Genomic DNA, 27787 nt, shown 5'->3' on the forward strand with positions numbered 1-27787 from the left:
TATAAATAGACTGACCAATTTTTCCCCACTCAATTGGTTGACCACTTGCTAATTAACATAATTATCAACAGATCAGAATTTTGTGTCTTATGCAGCCTGTCAATACAAACTACATTTGTAATTAAAAATGTCAATAATACTTCATCCTTTCCTCCTTTTATTACCCCTGAGATGTTACCTCTGCCTTGTCCATTACAAACAATAACAAGAAAGTATAAACAGCAAACCTGATATCCCCACCATGTTTTTATCATGCTTGTCATGCAACAAACCTTTTTCTATTACTAATATTATCTTCCAGTCCATATGCGTTACTTTTTTGGTACAAAAAATAAAACATCAAGTACATTTCTCACTAACTTTTTCTGGTTTGAGGCTTAAAGAAATCACATCATGAAACCTGGTGCTATGACTCACTAGTAAATTTAGGACAATAAGAATAATATGAGCATTCTGTTAGCTCATATTCTATTCTAGCTATTTTGTAACTTGTATGTCAAAATCTCATTTATATGCATATATGCCACTCTACAGCCAAATGATGGATTCAGTATTTACTATTTAGCAAATAAGTGATTTGAACCACTGTTCAAACACCTTTTAGAAAGCCACGCACCGTGGCTGAAATTTAAGTGCCTGTGACTGGACATGAAAGGACCAGGATACCTGCACCGTGGCCCGGATAAGCCCAGCCTTTTTCACTTTCTGTACCCGCTACCACGAACATTTACAGCTGCACCTGGGGCTCTCACAGACGCCCAGCTCACACTCCGCACCTGCAGCCCCCCTGACCCACGCAAGGACACCGAGCTTTGTGGGGTCCGTCTGTCCCGTCCCCGCCTCCGCCGCCAGCAGCACCCCCGGGAAACGCCGCGGCCCCGCTCGCACTGCCCCGCCCTTCCCGGCTCGGCCGGGACCCCTGGCAGGCGCCGCACCCCAGTCCCACGCGGGGCATCCCCGCTGCCCAGGGCATGCCGCCGGGAGGCTTTTTTGGGCCAGAAACGTGGAGGGCTTTTTCAGCCGCTTCCCGAGGGGCTCGGGTAACCCGGCTTCAACGGAGTCCCCTGGGACGGAGGCCCTGAGGGTCTTTCCCGAAGGCATGTCCTTGGGAGCGGGCGGGAAGGGCGGCTGGGCGTGCGGGGCTGACGCGGAGGGGCAGCCCGGCCGCCGCCGTAGTAAGAGAGCTGCTCCTCCGGTGGTTGGGCTGGGGAGCGCTGGGCTCCTCCTCCTCGTCCCCCCCAGCAGTGCACAGCCAGGCGTGTGACTGACGAGTCTCCCCCCGTCTATCTTTTCCTTTTTTTTCCTTTTTTTTTTTTTTTTTTTTTTTTTTTCTGCCATGGGTACACACACCGAGACACGCACATGACAGCACTTGGGTGCCAGCGCCGGTGCATCGCCAGGAGGGCTGTGCTTCACTCCGGGCACGCACACACGCATGCTGCTGCTGCTTCTGCTGCTGCTGCTACTGGAAGTCTTTCTACACGGGGATTAGCAGCCGCCTCTTCGCTCTCTGTATTTCCCTGTCTCTTTCTTCTCCCTTCCCTTCCTCCTTCTCTCCCGCAAACGCCTGACTGACGGACGGCGGGCAGGAAAAGGTAAATGCGGGCGTGCTGTTTGCTGACGGTACGGAGGGTGATGGTGTTCGCGGCGTGCTGCGCGGTCCGCCCTCGGCTCGCCGGGCAGCCTGCCTGCCTCGCCTGCCCTCCCGCCGCGCCGGCGGCTGCCGCGGCCGCCGCTCCCCGGCTCTCCGCGGCTCGGGGGATCGGATTTTACCGCGAGAGGTTTGGCTCAGCCAGCCCCCGCTCCCGTCTCTTCCCCCGGGCTGCGAGGTGGAGAGGTTCCCCGCTATTGTGCTGCTCGCACTTGGCGCCGCGGGTGCGAGCGGGCGGGAGCGCTTAGCCAGGGTTTCGCGGGAGGAGGCTGGCTATTAATTGCCGTCTGCTCGGAAGAGGAGAGCGCTTCCCCTGGCACGGAACCTGGGCATTATTTATTAATCGGGGCAACGGGAGGGTGGCAACGGGAGGACTCGCCGTCGTCCCCGTGTCGTGTACCCCCTCCCCGTTTGCTGCATCATTCAAATGAGTGATTCTTCGGTGGCCTTGCGTTGCGGGGCACTATCCCCCATCCACGGGGATTCTGCCAGCCGCCGTGGACTGCCGTTCTCCTCTGCCCGGGGGAGCGCCCCCTTCCCCGGCGAGCCTGCGGGCGAGCGGTGCGGGGGCATCGGCCGCGCCGGCTCCTGCCCCGCCGACCCCGCAGCCCCGTGAATAGTTGTCGGCACTTGCTCGGGCCGAGTTTGTCCCGCGTCCCTCCCGGGCAGGACAAGGACAGCGGGGTCGATATTTGCCTCCCCCCTCGGCGGAGCCCGCGTGGTGCGGGGATCCCGTGGAAGCAGAGGTCCGGCGCAGCGCCGCCGAGGGGACCGCGTCCCGCCACACTCGCACGGACCCCGATGCAGACTTCCATCCCCCGAGGAGCGGGTGCCTGGGAGCGCGCTGCAAGCCGGCAGGGGACAGGCGGGAGGCGGTGCTGCGGAGCCTGCCCTGCCGGGGCGCTCGGGCAGCGGAGCTCCCCCGCCGCCGCGGGCAGAGGGCGGCCGGGCAGGGCAGGGCAGCCCGCCCCGGGCAGGGCAGCCCCTCCGCGGGCCGGCCCCGGCTCAGGTGTGCGCATTCGGCGGCTCAGAGCTCCGGGGATCGCCTGGGCAGCCCCCGGGGCGGAGGTTAAAGCGCCTCCGGGAAGGGCAGGCCTCGCTCCGCCGTGCCGGTGCCCGTCGCCTCCCGGGGCTCCCCGGGCAGCGGCACCGCCGCCGCCGCTCCCCGCTCACGGGTGCTGGGGCAGAGTGGTCCCGGCCGCCGCCGTGCCCCTGTTCCTCCTCAGCCGGGAAGCGAGACATTTAGCGGGGTCTGTTATGTAATTACGGCGCTTTTTTTTTCCCCCCTTTCTTCTTGTTGTTACTAAACCTGGCTCAGGATGCCGGCAAGGAGGCGGCTACACTGGTTGTTTCTGAAGGAAGCTTATACTTTTATTTGATCTCGGAGAAAAAAAGAAAATGTAGTAATATTTAAGCGCTTTGGTTTCACACATGATTGATTTTCGATTAATCACATCTCCTTATGTTGTTTTCTATACCTGTCAGTGGTACCTAAGCATGCAGTTGAAGACAGAAACAAAAAAAAAAAAAAAGAAAAGAGAGAATAGTAAGAGATGCAAAACCGTGAGAACTGTAGTGGACTGCATACAAAGTTGGATATTAAAAAAAAAAAGTAGTTCTTTAACTTACAGCCTACTTAGAAGTGAAAGCTAGGTGTGCTTACAGGCATGGTGTATACTCAGCTTGTTGTACTGGATTGTATTTCAGTGTTAATGCAGCTTTAAAAAGACAACACTAATTTCTCCTCCTGTGTGGATCCGGTGTAGATGCTTAAGGTATTTCCCCGCCCTGAAAAGTCATTGTGAGTTTGAACATTGTTCACTGATCCAAGAGATCCAGAAATCTATAGGGTGCATATTGAAAGATAAATAGGTTATATATTTGCAGATCAAATTACTGCTGATAGTAATGATTACATGAGAATTGGGAATAGTTAATGGCAACAACACAATTCCTTGTTTTCTTCTGTCACAACTTATTTGTCTGTCTGATACTGCATATTTCAGATAACTATTATTTAGGTTACTAAATTATGTATCTCGATTAGGTAACTCTTTAAATTAATATGCAACAATTAAAACACATGGGAGCAAAATATGCTGTTTATTAGAGAGTTTACCAAATACTTTAAAGGGCATAGTAGTGTTTCATTATATATATATATATATCCTTCTGATTTAAAGTTTCCTTGTACTTCACCATAACTTTATATAGTTTAATTCAAGGCTTATTCTGTCTGTCTCTTGTGGGATTAGCTCTTGGAAGCATATCAATCTAATCTGTGTGTGTTAAGCCTTGCAATGTTTTTTTTCTGTAAAGGTGGTGCATCTCAGTGCAGCTTTGGCTAGTGATGTTTCCACCTGAAAATACAAAAAGAACTGCATAAATAATTAATGAGATAGTGTAGTAAATGAAGGTAACCCCACACCGAGGAAGAATCCATGGAATTTTTTCATTGTCATTTTCACCCTGATCTCATACCATACCGTAATTAAAATCTTCACCCAAATTGTAAGAGACAGATGCAATGCCCTGAGACTGGCATTGCTGTTTTAAGCAGATGAGATTTCAAGGTACTTTAAAGTGAAATAGTTTATTCAGCCCTTAATCTCAGTAACCAAACTTAATTTTGACTGCCTCAGTTGTATTATCTCTCAAGATTTAAGAAAGCTATTTTTGTCAGGGGCAAGTAATTAATACTTGTTCTCCTCTTATGCCAAATTTTGCACTTGTGCATAAAGCTCATCCAAAGAAACCTGAAAAGTGGATCTCCATGGTAACGAGAGAGAGATTGAGAGCAAGAGAGAAAGGATTTTCTCCCTCACCATAGGTCAAGACCAGACGCCTACCCATTCCTTAACTTGTAGCAGCCTTCATTGGCGCCTTCCCCTCTGTGCTTATTTTGCCTCCTGGGGTGTGCTTTTAGTGGTGCCTCATGCTTCCAGAGTGAGGATGATGCTACGCTGGATGAGCGCAGCTTCTGTGTTTCTCCCTGCCCTAATCCTCCCTTCTGCTTGCATCGTATTTGCTTGCTGCCTATTGCTACCTATATGATTTTACTGTGGGATTTTGGGAAATGGTTTGTTTTCCCCATCAGATTTTCGTTTTGAAGACCTGTCTTGTCTCTAAATCTGTGTAATAGCTGACCAAACCTTACTCGTTAGTTCTCTTCAGAGGAAAGTGTGTTCAGCTCCTTTCCCCCTATTATTTGTCTGTGCTGGTTTTGGAGTTTTATTGTTTCATAGCAGTAAAAGCTGTCTACTTCTCACCTGGGAGCAGGGCTGAGTTTAATTTTTTTCAGTCAGCATGTGAGATGTGATACCAGAATTACTGTTTAGAGATGTTCAGCATAGAAAGCCTTTATCTTTATTTTTCCCTAACTCTGTCATTACAGAGCAGCAATGTGGAACAATTCTTTCTGGAGGAGTCGCTGGGGGGCTTTTTTCCCCTTTGTCGTCTTTGAAGAATTGTCTACCCAGACTGTCTCTTTCGAAGTTGAGATGAAGTGAACACATTTCATTGTAGATCATCCTGTAGCCAGATACATACAACTTTCACCGAGGAATGTAACATGTTTTCTATTTCCATTCTCCTTTCTGTACTCAGTTTTCATAGCTACGATCTCATGAGAGGATACCAAATGGCTCCCTTAGGCTGCTGGTGCACCAGGTCTCTGGGCATATTTCCAGCTCTTTTGCTTTTCCCTCTGACATGTCTTGGGATAATTTGAAAACATCTGCTAAAGCAACTATCGTAATATAAGACAGCAGTCATCATTTGTCACTGAGCAATATGTCATTTGTGGCTCTCTAATTGGAAGACAGATGCTGATGCTGACTTTGGCCTTCTTAAATTGTCTAGTTGGCAGATTGTCTGTAGAAACACTTTGCAGTGCTTTGAAATCACACAGTGTATTTCTACTTTGCTGTATCTCTGTGTTTCTTAAAGAATTGCCCGTGCCATTTGAAAATCTGGAAATCTGCTCCAGAAACCATAGTCATAGCAGCTAGTACATTCATAATCTGGCTTTCCAAGTAAATTTGACTTAATGCATCCCTCCAGTGTCTTCTGGCTAGGTGAAAGCCATTTTTAAATGGTTGCCTGAGTAGCTTTTTCTTTGCCTTTGTCTATGAGCAATTTCTGATTTCTTGCTTCCAGATGACCTGTCCCTGTATTGGTGGCATTTCAATGAATTTCACTCATTCCAGTTGTTTCCCTCTTTTTGAAAATTTAGCTTCACCTTTAACTAACTAAGGAGTTAGTTCATCTTCTGATTTCTTATGCTAAAGAAACTAGGGATCTGAGAATTGATGTTCTAGCTCTGTGAAGGAAATGTCCACTTCTAGATGCCTAGATCCAGGCGTTGAATCTCTGTTGCCATGGTTCAAGTGACTGAAGCAGGTGACAAGACTATGTGCCATCAGCTCATAAGTCAGATCATAATAGAGATCTCAGTAGTTACAGATGGTGTCTTATACCTAGAAGGTGCTTTTTTAAGCTTTGTGGGTAAATTTGGAAGGTAGGTTGCAGTAGCTTGAGTTTACTTGCAACGTCTTACCAGTTTCACCATCTTAATATCCTGATGTGTTGACTCAGCTGGATCAAGTCAAGGATTTCTTGCTTATTTTTTTTTCTGTTGTCTAAAAAGGAAACAAGAGGGTGAGGATCCCCAAAAACTTTGGCCATCTGTTGTGCTTGAAAGCACAATTGTTCTGGCTGTACATCCTTGCTGAAGGTATTCCAAGGAATGTGCTAATAGGATGGTAGCTGAGTTACTTTTTCAAAAGAAGGGAGTTTTTTTTCAGCCAGCTTCCTGACTGTGACTTCAGTTGCTAATTCTGTGCTTGTTCACACTTTCTTCCCATGTGTCTGTTTAGTTTTGCAGGTGGAGCAGGGTAATGTATCTGACTGGAGGTCAGTAACAACAAGAGACAATGACTGGCAGTTTTACCTACCTTTGTCATGGTAACTCCAGTTTTAGCAGTGTGCATCCAGCACTGAAAGTCTACACTGAGAATTGCTATCTCACTACTGCTCTCTGTGTTTCTTTTGTCTTGTCATCAGGGAAAAAAAAAAAAAAAAAAAAGAAAAAGGAAGAAAACAATTAAAGAAGGGTGGATATGAAATCAAGGTGTCTGCTTTGTGGTAGTGGTCTCAACAGTATCTTTTCATTTATGAGGAGATCAACAGACAGGGTGCAGTTGCCTTTGTCCAACCAGAAGTATTGAGAGTCAGCATGCTACATGGGTGCAAGATGTCCCTCCAATGTGCAAAGTGTGTGAGAATCTCTATCTTCTTTTCACCCCGCAGCAGGAAGAATTTTGGGAGTTCCTGCAGCATGCCATTCACACAGGGTGCCCTTCACTTCATGCTTCATAGAGGAATGCAGCTTCTGGTTCTGTGGTGCTGGAACTGCATTGGTGCAAGTGTTTCACTAGAGATGCTTCAGAGATCCTTTGCTCTCATCAGTCTGTCTTCTGGCTAGCTATGGGTTGGGCATAATGCTCAGGGCATGGTTTGGTTCTTTGGTTCTTTAAAGGTGTCACCTCCTGTTGTTCTGGTGTTGCATCTGGTTGACCTCCATAATGTTGTAGGGTTTTGCTTATCTCTCTCTTTTTTTTTGTGTTTGTTTTTTTTTTTTTTTTTTTTTTTGGCTTGTGAATGTATGTTAGAACAACACTGTTATCAGATCCCCTTTTCTAAGAACATACCATAGGACTGGATCTGAGCAACCTGATCCACTGAGAAATGTGCATTCCCAAGATGGGGACTGGAATTAATGATCTTTAAGGTTCCTTCCAACCCAAACCATTGTGCGGTTCTGTGATATTCCTCACTGTTCCTTCTGACAGATTATTACTTGCAGATAAGTGCTTATCTCCAAATTTATATACAATTTTTTAAATAATATTGAAGAATATCCCAATGGAGCTCTTCAGTGGCAGTGAGATGGCAAAGTAGGATTAAAAGAGAAAAAAATCATCAAGGAAGGAATGAAGGAGGTAGAATTAGGAGAATTAATTGTTATTTCATATAAATTAAGTATTGCAAACATTGTCAAAACAATTTAGGTTAAAAATTAATGACGATTCTGCAATTTCATTCATGGAAAAACTGTACAATCATAAAATGTAGTTTTTGAGAAGATGATTAAAATTTTTTTCTGAGGAAAATATCCCAAATATTCAGATGGGATCTGTCCTTTTGTAACAGCAACAAAGTAGGGCTAGTGATTACTAGATTACTGATACTTTGAATAATATCATATGTATATCATTATATGAAATCAAATACTCTAGAAGAAAAAATGCAGTGTCTGTTTAGGAAGCACTGTAAATTTTAGTGAAAAGGGTGGATTTCTTAAAAATTATGATATGGATATCTACATGATAAAATAAACCTAAGTGGAATTATAAACTGGAGGTGAAACCTTTTTCTCACACATTTGGATCTCACTCTTCCTTGAAAAAGAACCAATGCAGGTTTCTTTTCTTAGCAACAAAAACAACCAGAAAAAGATAAACAAAAGAAACAACTACTGATATTGCACTAGGAGAGACTATTGAATGCTATTCAAACAAACTGGCTGTCCTGTTAGAACAAAAAAAAAATTAATTCCTGAAATACTAGAAATACTTGTGTAAAAATTATGGTTGCATCTTTTCCTCTGTTTTGTTTTTGGGTTTTTTGGGCCACAACAACTACTTCAAATATGACATTCTTTGTAGAGCTGTTTCAATTTTGTGTAATGTCCTTTACTGAGTTGCAGTGGCATGGTAGTTGACAAGCATTCACTTCTCCTTGGATAGAAATGTTATTTGGAGTTTCTGTGTGTAACCTGCAAATCTCTGTGGTGTTTCTTTTCATACTGTGGTGTGTGTGGGCTGACTTCCATAATTATTTGTGTGTTGTTCTATATCTCTCAAATGTCCCTACTGAGGATCTTCATGCTGTGTTTTGCAGGCAGGATTATACAGCAGAATTATATATGAATAAAAGCTAAATACGAGGACGTTCTGCAGGATTCAAGTACTTTGGTCATTTACAAAGCAAGTAGTGTGTGAGGTACTTCTAAATCAGTGCAGTGTGATGTAAAAAAATTATGTGTAAAAAAAAATGTGTTATGTTTAATTTCTTTCCAGAGGTTGTTTTTGACAGAATCAAGGCAAAATATGAGAGTATTCTGATGTTCTTGACCTGATCCTTTGCTCTTTATGCTCACTGGCAGGTTGCCTGCCCTCTATGAGATGTTAAATGTTCAGCACCAGTTGCTCAGGGCCATATTGGAGGGGTTTTTTAGTGTGAAAAAATGCTGAAATGCAGCAGCAACACTTGTGTGTGTTAGATTTGTAGAGCCCTTCTGAAGACACAAATATTTGTGAAGAGATTACTCAAGGGTCACAGCATTTCCACAGGACCTGGGAGAAATTAATTACACTGTGTTTCTTTATTCTAAATTTCTGGTCCCTCTATGACAACACACAGCGAAGCAGGGTGAGAGAAAGAGGAAGGTTTATCTCTGCTCATTTCAGTTTCTTTTGGAACCAAAAAGAAATTTTACATACAATGAGAAGAAAAATTTCCAGTGATCAATTTTTTCTAGCATACTTTGCACATTTGTAGACATTCTTAACTTGTTTTTACTGTTTAACTTTGTTTGTAATTTTCTTTGAGCTGCTGTAGGATCAAAAGTAGCAGGTCCATTTTCCCAAGGACTTGCAGTCTTTCTAAGAATAGAGAAACTAATATATAGGAAAGTCTACAAATATAAATTTTATTTGTTTAAAAGCTTCAATATTTTTATTCTGTAATGGTGTCATGGTAAAGTTTATTTTCATATTTAAAATACTACATAATTCAGAACAAATGCTGCCAGTGATCTGTGCACAGTTCCCAGGGATCTCTGTGCAGTGTTTCCCTGATGAAAGAAAAAATGCTTTAACCTGAGGATACTGCAGAAAAACCCAGTATTTTATTTCATTGCAAATGGGATACTGATGAATAAATTGTATGTGGATCTTTTTTTTCTTGGTTTAACTGTGATTCTTGTATGTTTGTTTTTATTCAGAGCTGGCATCATTGATTATTTGTGGTATAATTAATTAATTAATGGGTTTTCCAGATCTAGTTTAGCCTTTCTGGCTTTGTTAGCATACAGAGTCCTTGCAGCTGATTTATGCATGGGTTTGAACAGATGCTGATTGAGGCAGTGTCCTGGTTTTGAGCAATTTGGTTTGTGGTTTTTTTTACTGTTTTGTATTAAAATATGAACATCGCGTTGAGTTGGGTTTTATGTGCACATGAGAGCCTTGTGTTACTGTAGAACATAAATTATTTCAGTTTTATCTGATGATTTTGCCTTAACATTTAGTCTAACCATAAACTGCTCTGAATTCCTCTTTCCTGCCATATCCAGCTCGTGGCAGCTACTGCCCACGTTAGCAATATGCTTGATAAATGTGGAGTACCTCTTCAGGCTCACATATGCTTTGAATTTAGGTTTAAGTCAGGATTGATTTTTTGATGGGGATTTTTTTTCCTCAACCACAGGGATAACACAAGTGAGTGAGCGAGTTCCCTTTAAACTCCCTTGCTCTTGATGTTGATCTCTCCTTGCTCTTTGGTTTTGTAGGGGAGGCTGAAGAGAAGCTGAGATTAGCTGTTCAGGCACATGGGACACTTTAAAGAGGTTCTGTTGCCTTTCTGGTGGGAGCAATGAGAACTTCAAGGAGGAAAGGGGAATTCCGTTCTCGAAGGTGTTGAAGGCAGTAAGTGCACTCCTCACTCACAACTCAGGGCTGAAGAGGCCACTTCAGCTATTGTCATCAGTTGGCCTGCAGAACAGGAATTTTTAGACCTGGTGGGTTAAGCCAGCAGCGGTGCACAAAGCCCAGGTCAGCCAGATCCGTGGTGGTGCTCACTTGGCTGCACACAGGGCAGACCCTGCTGTCACAAGTCTGCTTCTCAGGAGCAGTCCCTCAGTGGGTGTGTTTTTAGGCACATAGACATAATGTCTATCATTTCTGCACAGTCATGGTGACTGGACAGAGTTTTGGGGGCACCAGTGTCACAGTTACGCTGCACTCATATTTTTAATTACAGTAAGCACCCTGTATTCTTGGTGAAGGAAATAGCATTGATGCAGGCAGATACGTGCCTTCCACATAGGGTATGTAGCCAATATGTTGTTTAGTATACCATGTTATGTGGCTGAATAAATAAATAAATACAAGATGCCTATAATAGATCTGAATTGCAAACTCTAATATGATAATGCTTTTCTCGCCACTAGCAGAGCTCAGTAATTTATTACTACAATTTGGTGTCGTGGACATGATTCATTCTATTTTAGTGGATGCAAATAAATTGCTTTACATTTGTGTAGTAATTTATTACTCAAAGCTGAATGCATGCTTTGTGTGATACTGACATTCTTGAAAAAATTACATTTATTTTGTTTGTGTGTATTTTAGGGGGAAAAAAATAATTTTTTCAGCATACACTATTTAACAATCATCGTATTTAATTCAGCAGTCAAGAGGACAAGAACAGTTCTTGATCCAGTTAAAATTCAATGACAAATTATGCTGGAGCCAAACGGAGTCCTCCCAACCTCTGATACTAAACCTGTATGTAACCCAAATACTCCATCACTTTCCAGTTTGTTCATCTGTAATATGATTTTTTTATTAAGCTAAGCTGCCTGCTGTGTGTTTTGTGTTGGAAAAAGTTAAGCCACAGTATTAGAAAGAAAACGTTTAAATACATTGATCAGTATGTGTGCTGCACATCTTATCTGTTTAAAATAGATGAATAATGAAAAAAAATTCATTTTGCTTCCCCCTTTGAATTTGCAGCTTAGTCATGGATTGTTGCCCACAATTTTATGGAACCTAATCATGTAGTCATTTTTTAATAGATTCCATTATTATCATTACAATATACCACCTAAAGTAAGTAAATTAATTCAATGGAGTCTCTCTAGAGCTAAGTTTGTGTGTGTGCTGGAAAATTAAGTGTGGCAAATGTAGTATTAATGGTTATTTTGTTAAGCATTTTCTTAGAGTTTGCATGGACATATTTTAAGAAGTAGGATTAATTTTTTGTATTTATTGCTAGGTCAAATACTTTTTGAAAGTAGGATGAAATTAATCATGTTTCATCTAACAACTACTTTTAACTAATTCTGCTTGTGCTGCTAAAAGTGTAATTAAACAAAATATATACTGAACAAAAAAGATTGGGGAAAAAAACACCTCAAACTCTGTATTTTATCTAAATAGACCAGATGACCGGATCTTATTCCTCTTTATACACCAACTGGATAGCATCAATAGAAAACAGAAATTTATTTGCAGTAGAGTTTATTTCAGTAGAAGCAAAGTGCAGAGAACTGGGTTTGTGACCGGTGTGTTTACAGGGAGGTAAGTGGGATGAAAGCAGGAATGGATTTGACTTAATGCTAGACTCAAGTAGGTGGAAATGTGAGTAACATAAACCCAACTGAAAACCTGTTTTTCTTATGTAATTTCTTTTTTTCACCATCTGCTATTTAGAGATTTTTAAAATTTGCCTCACCCTGGACTGTTTGGGTTTTGGGGTTTTTTTGAGGAAGAGAGGGTAGGAGTTATGTATCTGGATAATGGAACATCTAGCAACTGTAGGGAAAAATACCCAAACAAACAAAAAACCCCAAAACAAGCCAACAGAAAACTCAAGATCTTCACTTAACCATAGTTTCCTCAGCTAACTGAGGAATGAATTTGAATTTTAGGACCCTAAGGTTTAGTACATAGCTCATGAAGCCCCAGAATAGTCCATGAGTAAAGCAGGAGCAGAATGTGTGTATGAAATGTCTTAATGCATATCACAACTGGCAAATCATTTGTGGAGGTCAGAACACAGTAGTACATGGGAAATGTTCTCTGTCTCCTCCTCAGTGACCTATACAATATTGCCATTCCCGTTGCAGTAATAACATTGTCATTATTTATTTGGCAATAATGAGTCTGAGTTTAGCAAGGAGAAATGAGTTCATAGGAAAATTGTTTTACGTAACAGAAAATAACATCACACTGAAGTAGTACAGTTAATTTCAGAGTTTTCCTTGCACGCTTCGTTGCAAGTGAACACATAATTTGAAATAATTTTATACAGTGATGATGATGTATAACCAAGGACAAAGATTAAACAATTTAAGATTATGCTTTTATATTTGCAAATATTTACACTTTTATTTATTTATAATATCAGTTCCAAATGCATTTGCTGTTTCAGATATGATAAATAGACTTCCTACTTTCAGACCATGTCTGGTAATACGAGTGAAAATAGCACAGTAATTTGGAACTGTAATATTGGAAAAAAGCTACAGTCCTAACAAAACTGTAACATGCTGCATATTCCCTAAATAATTACGTAGTAGATGAAGTCAAGACAGATTAAAATATGTTTGTAGTTCTAAATTATAATTAATTCTCCTTTGTATTTGGCCAACAGTCTGAATTTCAATTTATAATAACCTTTCCAACTATTCTGTAAGGTCAAACATTATTGCAAGCTTTTTCTGGCAGAGTGATATCTTTTGTGCCAGTCACAGTTCAAGGATCTTGTGGACAGAGCTCTTAGATATAGGGTTTAGTTTTAGGTAGTCCTGCAGGGAGCTGGTCTTGATGATCTTTATCGGTCCCTTCCAGCTTGAGATATTCTATGATCTTAGATTGGGCAAAATCAGAACACACTTTGGAATGAAAAGCAGACTTCAACAGCTTCAGATTTCAACACCTTCAGCAGAGTGTGCAAAGAGAACCCTGTCCGTAATCCAGCATAGCCGGGTGAAGCCTCTAATGTATAGACATATAATTTTTATTGTTAAAAGCATCTCATGATTGAGCACCTCTAGAATAATCCCTAGAAGCCTGATCTGCTGCTCACTGAAGCCTGTGGCTCACACTGTGATTGTAATGTCTATAATTTCCTTAAGCAGGTGCTGGATTGTGTCAATACATGAGCACAAAGATCACATCTCTTTTTTTTTTAAATTTGAGACCTGCCGGGATATTGGCACTTCAGAATGTTATCTCCCAAATGCTTTGCTTTTCCACATGAATCATTTGAAAGGCAGACTTTATACTGCTACTTGGTCTCCTTTCTATGTGGTTAATATTTGTAGGGGCTTAGACATTGTATGTGCACAAAAATGACACTTTTGAAGAGACAAAAAAGGCTATACAAGTTCAAAAGTGTGAAAATGCATGGATAACTGAAATCCTACTTTAGGCTTGACTTTTTACATTGTAGACAGATATGCCAGGTTTCTTTCAAAGAAAAACTTAATCCCCACTTGGTAAACCTGCACATAGCCTAGGTTTTATCTCTGTCTCATGTTAGATATATGTGTAGTACTTAACAGAGGTCGAAGGAGTGCATGAGATCATCTAAGCTGACTTGAATTTTACATACAGAGGATGGAAACTGGCAGTTAAGCTAAATATTGGAAGATAAAGACATTATTTCTCCCACTAAAGATTCGTAGTCGTCAAGACTGTCAAATTCATTTGTATGTCAATTCCAGTTTCAGAGGTGAAAAGTCAGGCTGCTTTTCAAGACAAGTTTTTCTAATTAGAGTAATGAATGTTTGATTAATATTCCATTAGTAATATATGATAATTATACCATGATGGGCTGTCACTTTAAGTACGTACAGGGTAAGATCACGGATGCATTTTTATGTTGTTATGCCTTTGTCAGCTTTAGTTCCCATCAACAGTCAGCTTTATGCAGATGCTCACTGAAATATTTCAGAAATACATTTTGTCCTTAAGCCTGTTAAATGATGCTACACGTCTGCTTTGTGGGTCAATGCCTATCTCTTGCTTTGTTTAACATTTCGTCAGGGCTCTACGCTTTGACATTCACTGATTGAGCTTGCAGAGAGAAACTTCAATATTCAGGAAATGTAGTGTGTGAGGAAAATCCTGATTACTAACTGTGAATAAATCCAAATCAGGAAATAACAGCAACTTCATAGAACTATGGTGGAAAATCTTTGGAATTCTGGAGGTTCAAAACATTTCCCTTCAGTAACAGGTTTTGTAGAGATGCATGCAATTAATGCTCAGAACCCCCGAGTTAATATCGTGTATCCCCCTAAGGGTGATGGTGACATTCAAGGTAGCTCTGAGGATGAGAGCTTACAGTGCTTCCCAGTGAGCCTCATGGTCTTCTTCACCTTTTATAGCAGCTCTGGCACTCATTGCTGACTGTGGGCATCCTCGTGTATGAGGCATATTAAGAGGGAATGGGGGAAAAAGAAGTGGATGTGATGCTACAAATTGCATGGTAGAATGCTGGAGCAGCAGACAGGGACTGTCTGGGTGCACATCTGACCCAACTCTGCCTTTTTTCTCCTTGCATTGTTTTCCATTCAGCCCAGATCAGAAGACTATTTTCTTTGTATTGCAACCTTTACATTTGGCTGAAGCTTTATTTCACAGTTGAAGAAAGGAAACCTAATTGATGCTGGCATACATGTTTATATGGGCCATGTGTTAATTACCTAGGGTTGCAAATGAGCAGAGACATTCTCCAGTTGTGTGTGTGCATGCTGTAGTGTATATAGGAACAATTGCAGTATTTGAATATTTCATTCATTCTGCACTGAATTAATTTTTTTTTCACGGTTTTCATCTAGTAACATTTTTATGATATTAAGAAATGTATTTTTTAAGCTGAACTACTTTTTTTTTTTTTTTTTTAAATAGCATCATGTAGAGATACGAGATCACCAGAAGTGAAGAGCTATAAGTGCAATGTGGTCTGACTCTTGGAATAGTAAAGGAATGAGTTACTGTGGAGGACTGTCGCCCTTTTTGTGTCCAGCTGCAAATCTGTGAGAAGAGCTTTGCAATTAGCTTTTGTAAATACTAGCTGACAGCAGAGGAGGGTTTGAGACTTTGGTTTCCTGGGCTCCATTCCAAGTTCTGGAATGAAATACACTTCAGTGACTGCATATCTCCCTGCCCCTGTCTCATCTGTCTCCCTTAGCCTGACTGCTTTGTCTCCTCATCTTGACTCATGTTAGTTCTGTGGGCACCATGATTCTTACCACCCTTTTTCTGCATTATGGTGAATGCTACCTTCTGTCATGCTTTCCATAAAGCATGGATGGAGGATAGAAGGCACTGGAAACAGTACATTTTAATCTAATTTTTAGCACTCATGCAGTTTTTCCCCACTGGACAGCAATAAGCAATGACAAAGTCTCTTACTCATCTGCAGATTCAGGTGTGTTTGGTGACTGTTGCAGGGGGAACATGTTCTGTGGGACAGGGGTACAAAGAGGAGATTTATTTCAACTTCTAATATAACTCCTGTTGGGTGAGATGAAAGAGCAGATTTCTAAGGCCATCTTTTTGTAAGTTTTATCGCTTTCAAGCCAGAATAACCTTGTTGCCCTATTTTTAAAAATGGGAGCGGTAGCTGTTCAGTGAGATATTTTTAAGAATTTAACTTCAACAAAACTTTTTTTTTAAACTCACGTGCTCAGATGTATCTCAGCTAAACTTCTAAAAAATTTTAACAACTCTGGACAGCTCAGGCATTTTCAGTTCATTTGTAACTCAGATTATTCAACATTTTTTATTTGAACAAAATCAGTTAAACTGGATTCACATCAGTCTATATGTGCAGTAGCTGGGTCTGAAGACATGAAGCCCATTGCCATCTAAGGTGGATTTTTTGTTCACAGGGAAGTTTGTTTTACCAGGAATTTCTTGGTGGGATATCATGGGTGACTCAGGATTGTGCAGAATCTCTCTGCCACTGATATGGCGCTGCTTTCAAGGACAGTCTGCAGAGTCTATAACTTAGCAGTGGATGATGGTAACTACCCATAGGAAACTTGAATCCAGAGGTAGAGCTGAAAAGTGCCTCGATGGACATGGAAGCAGGAGAAACTTGGCCATGAAGGGCAATTTTGAGTTGTTGTTAGCAGGAGTTCCTACGACTTTTCAGAAAAAAAAAACTTACCATGGCAGTGAGCCAAGAAATTGAGATCCTAATGCAAAAGCAATTAATTAGGATTGTTTGGGGAAAAGATGACATAGATGTTTGGAAAAGCACTGTTAGGTGGGTGAATGTGACCTTAGAAATAAACTGATGTGCTCAGTTTTATATCCATTAAGTATTCCCAACAACAGAGAAGATTTTGCTTTAGAGATGTACAGTGTAGAGATGTACACTCCTTGATACGCCAGCAGAAAGCAGCACAGGGATTTCCACATTATTGGGAGTAAACTGGCCTTGTGACAGGAAGCACTTGTAATTCCAGAGAATGTTCAGTGAATAGATTCACTCTTTACTAAATACTGCTGTTTCTTTGTTGAATTTTATTGGAGAAACTGCAACACTGCCCAAAAGGATGAGGGATCCGCTAAACTGGTCCCTTATCCTTTTGGTTGCTGTGATGTATACTGGACTTGGGACTTGAATATGGTGACTATATTAATCAACAGCTGATATAGTCTCCATTTTTTAGTTTTCTGATGCCAATTTATGGTCTTTTTGTTTTAATTCCTGCTAAAACACTAGTGTTCTTAAAACAGTGCTATCTTAAGTTGGTGCTGGTAGCTTCATCTCTTCATATATTTCCTTGTTTTCCCAGTTAAAAATGTCTTTTTTAATATTTAATTAAATTTCTGTGATTTTGTTGTAGTAAATATATACTTGAAATCTGCTTGAAATGGTTTTAAAGAATTTAAATTCTCCCTTAGTCTTTGTTAGTAGTTGAACAGAAGCATTCATTAACTTGATTTGATCAGATCTGTGTTCCTTAGTGCAACGAAATTAAATGTAATCTAACATCAGCTTCTTTATATAGGATGAGTAATGAGATTGTTTTCACCCAAACAGAATGTAATTTTTAAAGAATTATTTTAGCTTTTATTTTCCATTGCAATTCTTTGGACAAAATTTATGTATGTTGCTCACATTTTAGAGGCCTTTTGGTAGAGAGTGCAGTTTATTCAATGGCTAATATTAAACTCACTTTTCTTTCCCATCTGCACCATATAAATGTTATTCTTCTTCAGTATCACCGTATTTCTCAAATTGTATTCACAACTAAGGTACTCTCTTAATGGTGACACCAAACACCCTGTGTAGTTCAGTGTCTTGAGCTAATACTAGTGCTATCTGTAAACTAATATTTTTTGTATTCTCAGCTGAAAAGCTCTGGAACCTTGTCTGTAGTGTGTGGGAAACTGTGCTTAGGGATATTTTTAATGCTTATCCCTTTATTCTGCATTAGTACTGCATCATAGAAGCAATAGCTTGGGGAAGAATACTCCTGCTCAGCTGACAATTCAGGAGGTGTTGCTGTCCCTCAAAGGAAAGATTTAATTATGTCTTTTTCTTTAGGCTTTACTTGGATTTGTGTGCTCTCTGGTGCAGAAGAGGATATGAGTCTTTTTCTCCTGTGGCAGATAACCCATTAAATGTACCTGATACAATTGAAATAGCTGTTCCAAAGAAGAACCAGTTCTTGTCCAGTTAATTATGGCTTTTTGATGTGTCATTTATTTGAGTGTCTTGTTTCTGACAGCTCAGAGGCTGTCTGTTGTTATTAACTGTGGGTGTGGCACATTGCAACAGAGGGAAGTCAGCATTGCTTGTTTTCCTTGATGTTACAATGCTCCATTAATAATCTCATATTTTAACAGTATTATTTGGTTATAAACTGATTTTATAGAGGATTAAACTATGCTGTTGCTGGTAATAAATGGATTTTAAGCTTCAGCAAATAATATAAATTTAATGTAATTTGACAGATCCTAGCACGGGTTTCAAACAAACCCAAAACAAGTACCTTTGTGATCATTTTGGTAGTTCCTTTGTGGCATTGAAACTATTGTTCTTTCATAATCACGTCTTGTTAAGGACCATAAACAAGTTAACTCTGTTCATTTTACATCAAAATAAACTTTGAATATTTAATACTCCTGTGTCTTTCATATAGTTACAAAAGACTTTTGCAAAAATACTGGGTGAAAATTCCTGCATGTTAAGCAACTACATGGAAATTATGACCTATTTTTAGGTCATAATTTTTCCTTTTTAGGCAAATGATAAGATGGATAAAATGCATTTGGAACTAGTATAGGAAAATGGTTTATTACAGTAACTGTGTAATGATAAGGCTTGGGGAAGAACTGACATATATGGGAACTTGAATGATTTGTTTAAATTCAGTGGATTCCAATTTTTCTTCAATTTGAAATGCTTATGTCTCACAATTGTTCCTGTAGACCTTTTTACAAGAATGCTTTAAGAAGGATAGTGACTTGGGTTTGTATCTACTGCATGCAGAATCAAATCAAGAAAAAAGTGGTATTTTTTCCTACAAATGCATGTTATCAAATATTCAACAGGACTGTTCTTGTATAAAGCATTTGACTGTTGGGAACCATTTTTGTGTTGTTGATGTGGTTTGTATCCAGTGACTTTTGGACTTGGTAATGTGGAGTTGTGTTGGAAGCTGTGACCTGGGTTAAAGCCCACCAGAACAGCATCTCTTATTTTGGGCTACTGTGGCCAGAGGGTCCTGCCCTGGGAGCATTGCATTTGGTAGCCAGAAACTCATTAGTTCTTTCCTTTCTCTCACTTAGGGTATGAAGATTTAGGTTTCTTACACTCCTGAGGCATAGTCCTGAAAAGTCTTCTCAGAGCTAGCAAGAGAAGTTCAGTTTATCTTGTGAATTAGTGGATGAAGTGTCAGGATGGGAGCTGGTATCACATATGCTGCTCATTTGGGGAAGCAGCTCTGTGCTCAGACTGCATACAGATATACAAATAAGTCATGATTTTAAAATGAGGACAGTATTATGCCACTCATAATGCAAATGCAATAAGTAAACTCCATGCCTTTTATCTGATTTTAGTGATCCTCTAAATTCGCTCCTTGTTAGATGACCTGAAATTTTGTTGTGACCAAAGTGAATTATGCAAATTTTGTAACTTCAATTTATGCTGTGAATTTGCATACATTTATATATAAATAAAAGTTACAAAACCCACATACAGATAGACAAATTCTGCCTCAATATCTGCAGGCCTCTGTTTGTATATTTTGGGATTATGTTGAGTCACAAAACTAAATTGAGTTTTCATGCAACTTCATGTGTTTCTGTGGTGGTGTTCAAAACTAACATAAGATTTTCACCTCCCTTCTGTGAGGGGGCAAGAATGGAGGCCAAGTTCTGCTTTCTTTGATATTTTACACATTATCTGTAAATTTTCTCCATTTGCAGTTAATGCTCATGTCATTGCAGTGCCACCTCCAAAGATTGATTGATGTTGTTGACTTCTTGTAGAAAAACCAGCTTTGCCCTTTAGTATCCCTGTGCTGTGAAATTAAAAGTGAGTACAAATTCCCACATCCAACAAATTAAGTCGTAGATTTGTATTTATATAGTTAGACAAAAGACCAATCTATTTAATAATCAATATAGGTGATTAATTAATGTCAGACTGTACTCACTCAACCTTGCCTTCTTGGATTATTTAGGTTAATATTTAGAATATATTCTAACTTCGTAAAAATCTTGCTGACCACGACAAAATACATTGTATAGATATTTTCACATACATAGGACATCTTTCAGGGTGGTCATGGGCTCTCCATGGAGGCCAGCAAGGCAACCATCTCATTAATATTTTCTTCTCTCAGGTGTCCTACAAGTAAGAGGTAGAAGAAAAGTTCTGTGCTTCTTTGATTAGTATAAAGTTAGGTCATCACTGATGTCGTTGCATGCTAGGACTTTGAGGTGTGAAACCAAATTTATGTCCCCATGTCACTTCAATAAGAGCCAGACTCTTGTTACACAAAACCTCACCGAATTTCTGTCTGATTGGGGTTCCAAAAAATTAACCAAGTTCCCCTAAGGTTTTTCTGTGTTTCATGATATTACAGCTGTATTCCTTAATGAATACAAGGTGACGTCTCCTTTGAGGAACCATTTTTTGGATAAATTCTCCATGAAGCAATAGCCTGCAATTCTCCATAAAGCAATAGTACTCTTGCAAAGACTGTTAGCAGGTTGGCAAAGTTTTGCTTCCTCCCTCATGTAGCAAATTTGGCTCAATATGCGTTTATGCTACATAAACTACTCCCCACAGGTTTTTAAGAGCTGCTGTACCAGAAATCTGCACTCCCTTTGGGGTAATAACTACTTATGACTTTGTGCATTAAGGGACATGTGTGTCAAAATGTATTAACCTGAGAAGTTTGTGTTGTCTGAAGAACAAGCCACTTCAATATTTACTTAAAGCAAAAGCAAACCCTGTTGATCAGTAAAATACAGAGGTGGGACAGTGAATGTAAAGTTCCCCCACCATCACCACTTGTCCCAAAAGTTTAATTTTCTGCAAGTCTCTCTCTGAATGGATATTACAAACAAAAATTTTCATAAACTGTATTGCAGATTGAGCTCCCAGGATACCCTGAATTTCTCATAGGCAGATTTGGGGCAGCCATTTCGGTCTGTTACTGCTATGTTAAAGCTATTGGAAGGTCTCATATGAACAGCTAGTAAATTTTACGTGAGGTTTGTTAATGAAAACTTAGTGAATAACCCAGGAACTTGAACTTTAATGTGTATATGTGATCAGACTGGATATAGCATGGGCTCAGGCAAACCTATTATTGTCCTCTGAGAAGCTAAACAAGATGAAGTCATGTGCAGGTCTGATCTCATTAGTTAACATTGTTCCTGATCTCAGTGTTGTTGACCTCTGAGGAGGCCTGAAAAAATAGAAGTGAATAGTCATGTCCATTCACAGATTGTGCTTATACTAACATTTTACTTTCCTGTTAATATTCTTAGTTATTCTTACAAATGGAAAATGGTGTATATTAAAGCAAATGGTCAAACAATTTGTAACATCAACACCTGATGGCTACTTTGAGAGAGCTACTTTGAGCATGTAATAGGACTTCCTTTGTTTTGTTTTCATGACAGCAAATATTTATTTTGAAGAGAGAAATAGCCAGAATAGTATTCCAGGGTTAGTGTTTTCCTAAAGTGTGACATTTCCTACTACATTTTATACTCTCAATATATTAAGTAGTTTGTGACAGACCACAGTAACTTCACTGATGGATTTAGACATGCAGATCTACAAGTTTTTTAAGAAATAAGTGATGAGTTTATTGAATGTATAGGTGAGCTAAAGGAAGTAAAGCAAGAAGAATGCAATTTTCCTTGCCCCAGTGAATTTTTTGTCTTTACATGTCTACCTACAAATGTATCTTACAAGAAAAAAAAAATTATATCAAAAGCATAACCTCCTATAACAGAATGTCCAAACTTATTTCTTGATTCTTCTTTTCTGCTCATGTTTATTGCTCACCATCTTCTATTTATTTTCTCTTTTTGAATAACGTCAAAATACTATAGAAGCTAATGTTTATGTTTTAAGTTAATGGCCCTCTTTAAGGAAGGTACAGCTTTTGTGTTAGGGCTTTTTTCCCTTTCATTTGCTTGTTTCACAGATCTGTGACATGGTATTCCCTATATTTTCTGACTGTTTTCATAGAAAATTTTTTTACAAGTAGCAAAGATAAAAATATTCACCTTAAAGCTGTGTTGCTTTACCAATAATTTCTTTTGTACAGAAGGAAGGAATAATAACCAGATTTTTTAAGGTGTATGGTCTCCACTTTGTCCCTCCGGCTAATTCTAAATAAGAGATGCATTTCAGTTTCCATATACCAGCTTTACGTGTATCATAATAGCAATAATTAGCATTTTATTCTGGTGCCCTTAAAAATATTAATAGTTTATAGATACACTGCTGCACCATATAAAACCTCTTCAGGGTCTTGGTTTAGTTTGAAAGTACAGGGAAATTTTGAGAAACGATGTAACGTGGAAAAATGAAGTTAGGAGATCAATTGTGCCCCCCTTATTTAATGTGAACAAACATCTCATGGGATTCTGGAGTGTGCATCTAATTTATTTTTATTTGTAGAGTCCATGTCAATACTTTCAGTTGTCTGAACCATAACATAAATTCTGCTAGATATTACAGCTATAGTCTTTTGCAAGGCTAGATTTTCTTTTTGCCCATAGAAATAATATACAGTCTCTTCATTAAATATACTGGCAGCTCCTAAAATGATTAAATAGTCCTGCCATGGACTTGCAAGAAATTGTAGCGTAAATAAAAGAAGCTGTTAGATCAAAATCTTGGGGGAGAAGTGATAAAAGAAGCTGTGTTGGTTGTGAAGAGAAACCTACCTGGAAACTCTAGAGGCAGAATTTTGTGTGGATTGAGATCTCTATAGTGTTATGAGGAAAGATAAAACTCTCTCACAGAAATTCAGAGGGAAAGAATATACTGTTATCAGTGTGATAGCCTTAAATGCTTTGCTCTACTGTTGGCAAGTTGTCATTACTAGAAGAATAATTTTATTTTAAAATTAAGTTGTAAAAACCCCTTTGAATTCAGTGTTCACAAGCTCATCTATTTAGATTTAAATAGAAACATAAGTGTATTAACATTATGTTTCAGGTCCTCAGTTTCAAAATAGTGTATTTAGAAGAATTAGGAAAAGCACATAGAGAAGTTGCTGAACAAATAAACTCTGGATTTTTTGAGAGGGAGGGGAACACTATTATCTTTATCATGGAAGAAGCTATCTGAAACTAGTGGCCAAGAAAATAACCCAGTGTTTCCTCATTTAGCTGGACAAAATGGTCATTCTCCAGAAATTATTTAGAATTAGGGATTCTGTCTGTTCCATTCGTTCTAGGCTAATCAAAAAAGAAATCCATTAAAAGATATAACAGAAGCTGCTAAAAGCAGGGGTTAGGTGCATATAGTAGGAGATGTGTTAACAGTTTTTCAGCCAAAGGAACAGAAAAAAACTCAAAGAATGTGATACACCAAGGGAAGATTAAACAGCAATTTCATTATAGGCATAATGAAAGGGGCATTAACCATATTTCTTCTGTTGGTAAGGGTGATACAGCTGACTATGAGAGCAAAGGTGAGGCATAACAGGCACTTAGACTGCAGGATATGTGTCAATGTCCACCAGTTGAAGTTATATGGTAGGTATGAAATAGTTGCCTGTAATTTTCCCCATCACTTAAATATTATGTGCAGTGGCAAGATCTTTATTTTGACTTAACATTGGTAAATACCTAGATAAAAATATTTTTGAGAAAAAAATTAGAAATATGGAGGTCAATAAAAAGTTGCATGGAATTTTACATGGACTTAGCAGAAGCAGGTATTGTTAAACAATCTCTAGCTTTAAAAAAAAATCATTAGTGAAGAGTGTTTAATGCACGAAAATATGGCACATCTCAAGATGCGTTTAAGTAAAGCACTTACAGTGCCACAGGAGAACTTTTGAAACATGAAGAGCAAACAACTGAGATAGACAAGATATTGGGCAAGGGAGATACCACTGTGGTGCAAGGAGCAGTACTGGATTGGGGGAATTTGCATTCATCAAAGTTAGGTCTTCAGATTTGTTGTGGCTTAGGATTTCATCGTCAACCCTGGCATAAAGTGTAGGAGTATGCTAAGGAATGAGTCAATGTTTTGGAGATATCTGGAGTTCAGAGGAGGACTAGATAGATTTGTAGAAATGTGAAGAAGTTTAGCTTTACAGTGTGCAAGCGATCAGTGTGCAAGCATGCTAGTGCTTGAGGACTTATTCAGATTATTTCTTTTGGTTTGGGAATTCATTGTAAGAGAAGTCTGGGTAACCAGCTGAGTACAGGAAGACTGCAAAGGCTTGTAATAATGGTTTGAATGTAGGCAAAGGCCACTGGTAACACAGAACATGCCAGGACAGAGATTTCCTGAGATGCAGACTGAGCACGGTGTGTGCCTGGGAAGGCAGCCCGGAGTGTGCTGCTCTGCCTGCACTGAGGGCTGGCCAGTGCCATGGCTCTGTGCCCTGTGTGCACCCAAGTCACCTGTCCCAGAGCTGCCTGCTCTCCCATCAGCAGCCCAGAAGCACCAGGGGTTGAGGCTGGGATGAGTCAGACTGACAAGCTGTTGAAGGGAGGGGGCTGCTCTAGGAGGAAGGTAGAGTTTATGCCTGAATGCACAGAGATGAGGCAGATGTGTAAGCTCCAGTGATGCCTGTAGAGATGAACCTTCTGCCCCCTCTTGTCTGACTCCAAGCCAATATTTTATCTGCTTGATTCTTCCTTCTTGCCAGGGAAATGTCTACGTTTCTACCAATAGTCCTTCTCCCACAGATCATCGGACTGCAGCTTTCCTCTAGTCTTGGTTGTCATTGTCATTGAAGATGATCAGAGTGCTGGAAGAGGACAGGCTGAGAGAGTTGGGGTTGTTCAGCCTGGAGAACAGAATGCTGTGGTGACACCTTAGAACAGTGTTCCAGTAGTGGAGGTACTGGGGACCTAAGAAAATTTCAGAGAGGGACTTTTTACAAGGGTATGTACTGACAGGACAAGGGAATGGCTTCAAACTGAAAGGGGATGGGTTTTGATTAGATAATAGGAAGAAATAATTTCCTATGAGAATGGTGAGGCACTGGGGCAGGTTCCCTGGAGAAGCTGTGGGTTTACCATCCCTGGAAGTGTTCAAGGTCAGATTGTATGCGGCTCTGAGCAACCTGCTCTACTGGGAGGTGTCCCTGTCCATAGCAGGGGGATTGGAACTGGATGACTGCTTTGAAGGTCACTTTTAACCCAAACCATTCTATGGTTCTATGACCTTCACTCTTCTGAAGACCTGTGATCCCTTCCAATGCTGTGTGTGTGTGCTGATGGAATTTCCATGACCCCTGCCACTTCCTCATGGCTGTGGAGTTTTACTTACATGGTGAGAATGTTTTGCTTGACATGGAAGGGGCAAAAGTATACATTTTACTGCATAATCTTAGTGGTTGAATTTCTTCTGAATAACTGTGTAGATCTAATCACCCATTGGCAAAATAAGGTTCACATTTGGCAAAAGGACACATAAAAGAAAGATAATATATTGTAACGTTTTTCTTTAGCCTGGAAAGTAACAAAATGGCTTTCTATATGTGTGCAAAGAACAGAACTGAACACCAGGGAGGGAAAAACTGTTTGAGTCAAAGGATTGTGGTGATATATACACAAGATGATTCACACATGAATAGTTATGGGCTGGAAAACAGAAAAAAATATTATTTTCAATTACAGGCGGTTTTAGAGCAACAGTTCAAGATTGACTTTCTGATTAAATTTGCTAAATATATCTAAGAACTTATATGATGTGGTTATGTGTGATAACAAGGGAGAAATATTTGTGAACCTAGAGGCCTCTTCCAGTCTAATTGAGGAAGACTTCTTATAATACAGGAGACATTAATGATTTTGCAGAGTTAGTTCTCAGTCTCAAGAGCTTTCTTAAGAGTGAAATTTATGTCATTTTTGGTATAACCAAACTTTTTTTGAAATGCTATGTGGTTTCCTAGGATTTTCTTTGCTTTCTGAATTACCATTTTGTGGTTTATGAGAATACACTTATGTATCATTGTTTAAAGTAAGAAAATTGATCTTCTATCTTTCTGGGATGAAGTATTTTATGAAAGATTAACAAGGTTGAATTGTTGTAATGGGCAGAAAGAAAGGAAGGTAATGCTTCAGAGGAGGCAGAATGGATTGAGGGAGGGAAGAGGAACAGAAGGATCAGTGTGAGAGAGGAATCTCTGTATATGTAAACCAAGCTTCTGAATATTGAGTTATCTGGAGATACCATTCTTTGGTGATAAAAGTACACCGAATTCATATATATCCTACCCTCAATTTTAGGATTAATCATGTGCTAAATTTTTGTCTGCTTTGATCTCAGTGGGAGTCTTCCTTCTTCAGTGGAATCTGTTTTTGGGACTGTGATATGAGAAACCATCTCATTTTAAAGCATACTCAGGAGATCAATTTAAGCCAATTTAGTTCAGTGTCCGTAGGTATGATGTTTCAAATCCCTACACAAGGTTTGTCTCTGTAACAGCTGTTTTTAGAACCTGAATTCTATTACATTTCTAAACTCACCAAGTTAGAAATGTTTTATGCAACATTTTATCCCTGACTTGCAGATTGTGAATTGCAGTATCTGCAGTGAAATATCAACAGTTTAACTAGGTTGTGCCAGTAGCTATTATTATAAGCTTAGTCTGGGTTTCTAAGTAACTATGATATTTGTACATTAAATGTATAATTTATAAGTAAATGTAGAAATAAAGTAGACTTTTGGGAGTGTATTAGCTTTAATTAGCTAACAAAAGGGTGTTTTTCTTTTTGGTATTTGTGTAAATTAATTTACTATTGGATTCAAATAATCCAAACTGCTTATTTTTGATTATTTTGCATTTCTAAGGGCCAAATATTGCAGTCTTCAGGGAAAACACTCATTCACATAACTTGGAGCTTTGTTTGGATGAGTGCCATGAGATTTGCCCCTAAAAACCATTGAATCTATACCTACACCAAGCTTTAACAAATATTTCTCTGTCGCGTTAATGAGCTGCTTCTCTACATCCTGAGTGTATTCCCTTTGCAATCTACAGTGCCTGTCTATCAAAATATTTTTCCGTTATGAACATTCTTTACTATGCTTCATTTGCTTTATTGAAATTCAGTTTTAATTTAACATTGGACTGCAACATAGGAACAGATCTCACTTAGTCCCAGTGTTCTGGCTCTTAGAGTTGGTCATGCTAACGTAGAAGAGCAACAGGTGAAATTTATAGTGATGCTTTCTGAGATATACCTTCAAGCTTCTTGACCCAGAAAAACATCTGTGAGAAAGGCACCATGTAACCAAAAAAGATTACTTTAAAAGGATGAGCTTAAAACCTCCCCAGGCTGTATTCCTTCTTTATAGAACCTCTCCTGCTTAGGAGCTGCAATGTGGCCTTGTATCATTGCACCTCTAGTTACAGATAGATTTTCTGAGCCATGCTGAGAGATGCCTCTTGAAAAACAATGCTTTTCTTCTTGGGGAGATACAGCAAGAGTACGCCCGAGTTCAGTCATGCACCTACAGCTGACCCTGTCATCCCATATTCCTTCAAGGGAGTGAGCCAGAGGCAGCTTATCTTGGGCATTACTCACTTCT

The 27787-nt window shown here is 39.7% G+C and overlaps 1 protein-coding gene across 7 annotated transcripts in view; it reads left to right on the forward strand.

Moving 5' to 3' along the window:
• Positions 1-1376: 1376 nt before the first annotated feature.
• Positions 1377-27787, forward strand: part of DLGAP1 (DLG associated protein 1) — a 407137-nt gene continuing 380726 nt past the window's right edge. For 6 of the 7 annotated variants that reach the window (XM_058041385.1, XM_058041393.1, XM_058041401.1 and 3 more), the window contains exon 1: positions 1377-1595. The gene's annotated coding sequence lies outside the window, so the exon portion shown is untranslated. The remainder of the gene's footprint in view (positions 1596-27787) is intronic. The other variant, XM_058041410.1, reaches the window with a different exon arrangement.

This window comes from Melospiza georgiana, chromosome 1 (assembly GCF_028018845.1).
Source record: "Melospiza georgiana isolate bMelGeo1 chromosome 1, bMelGeo1.pri, whole genome shotgun sequence".
NCBI lineage: Eukaryota > Metazoa > Chordata > Aves > Passeriformes > Passerellidae > Melospiza > Melospiza georgiana.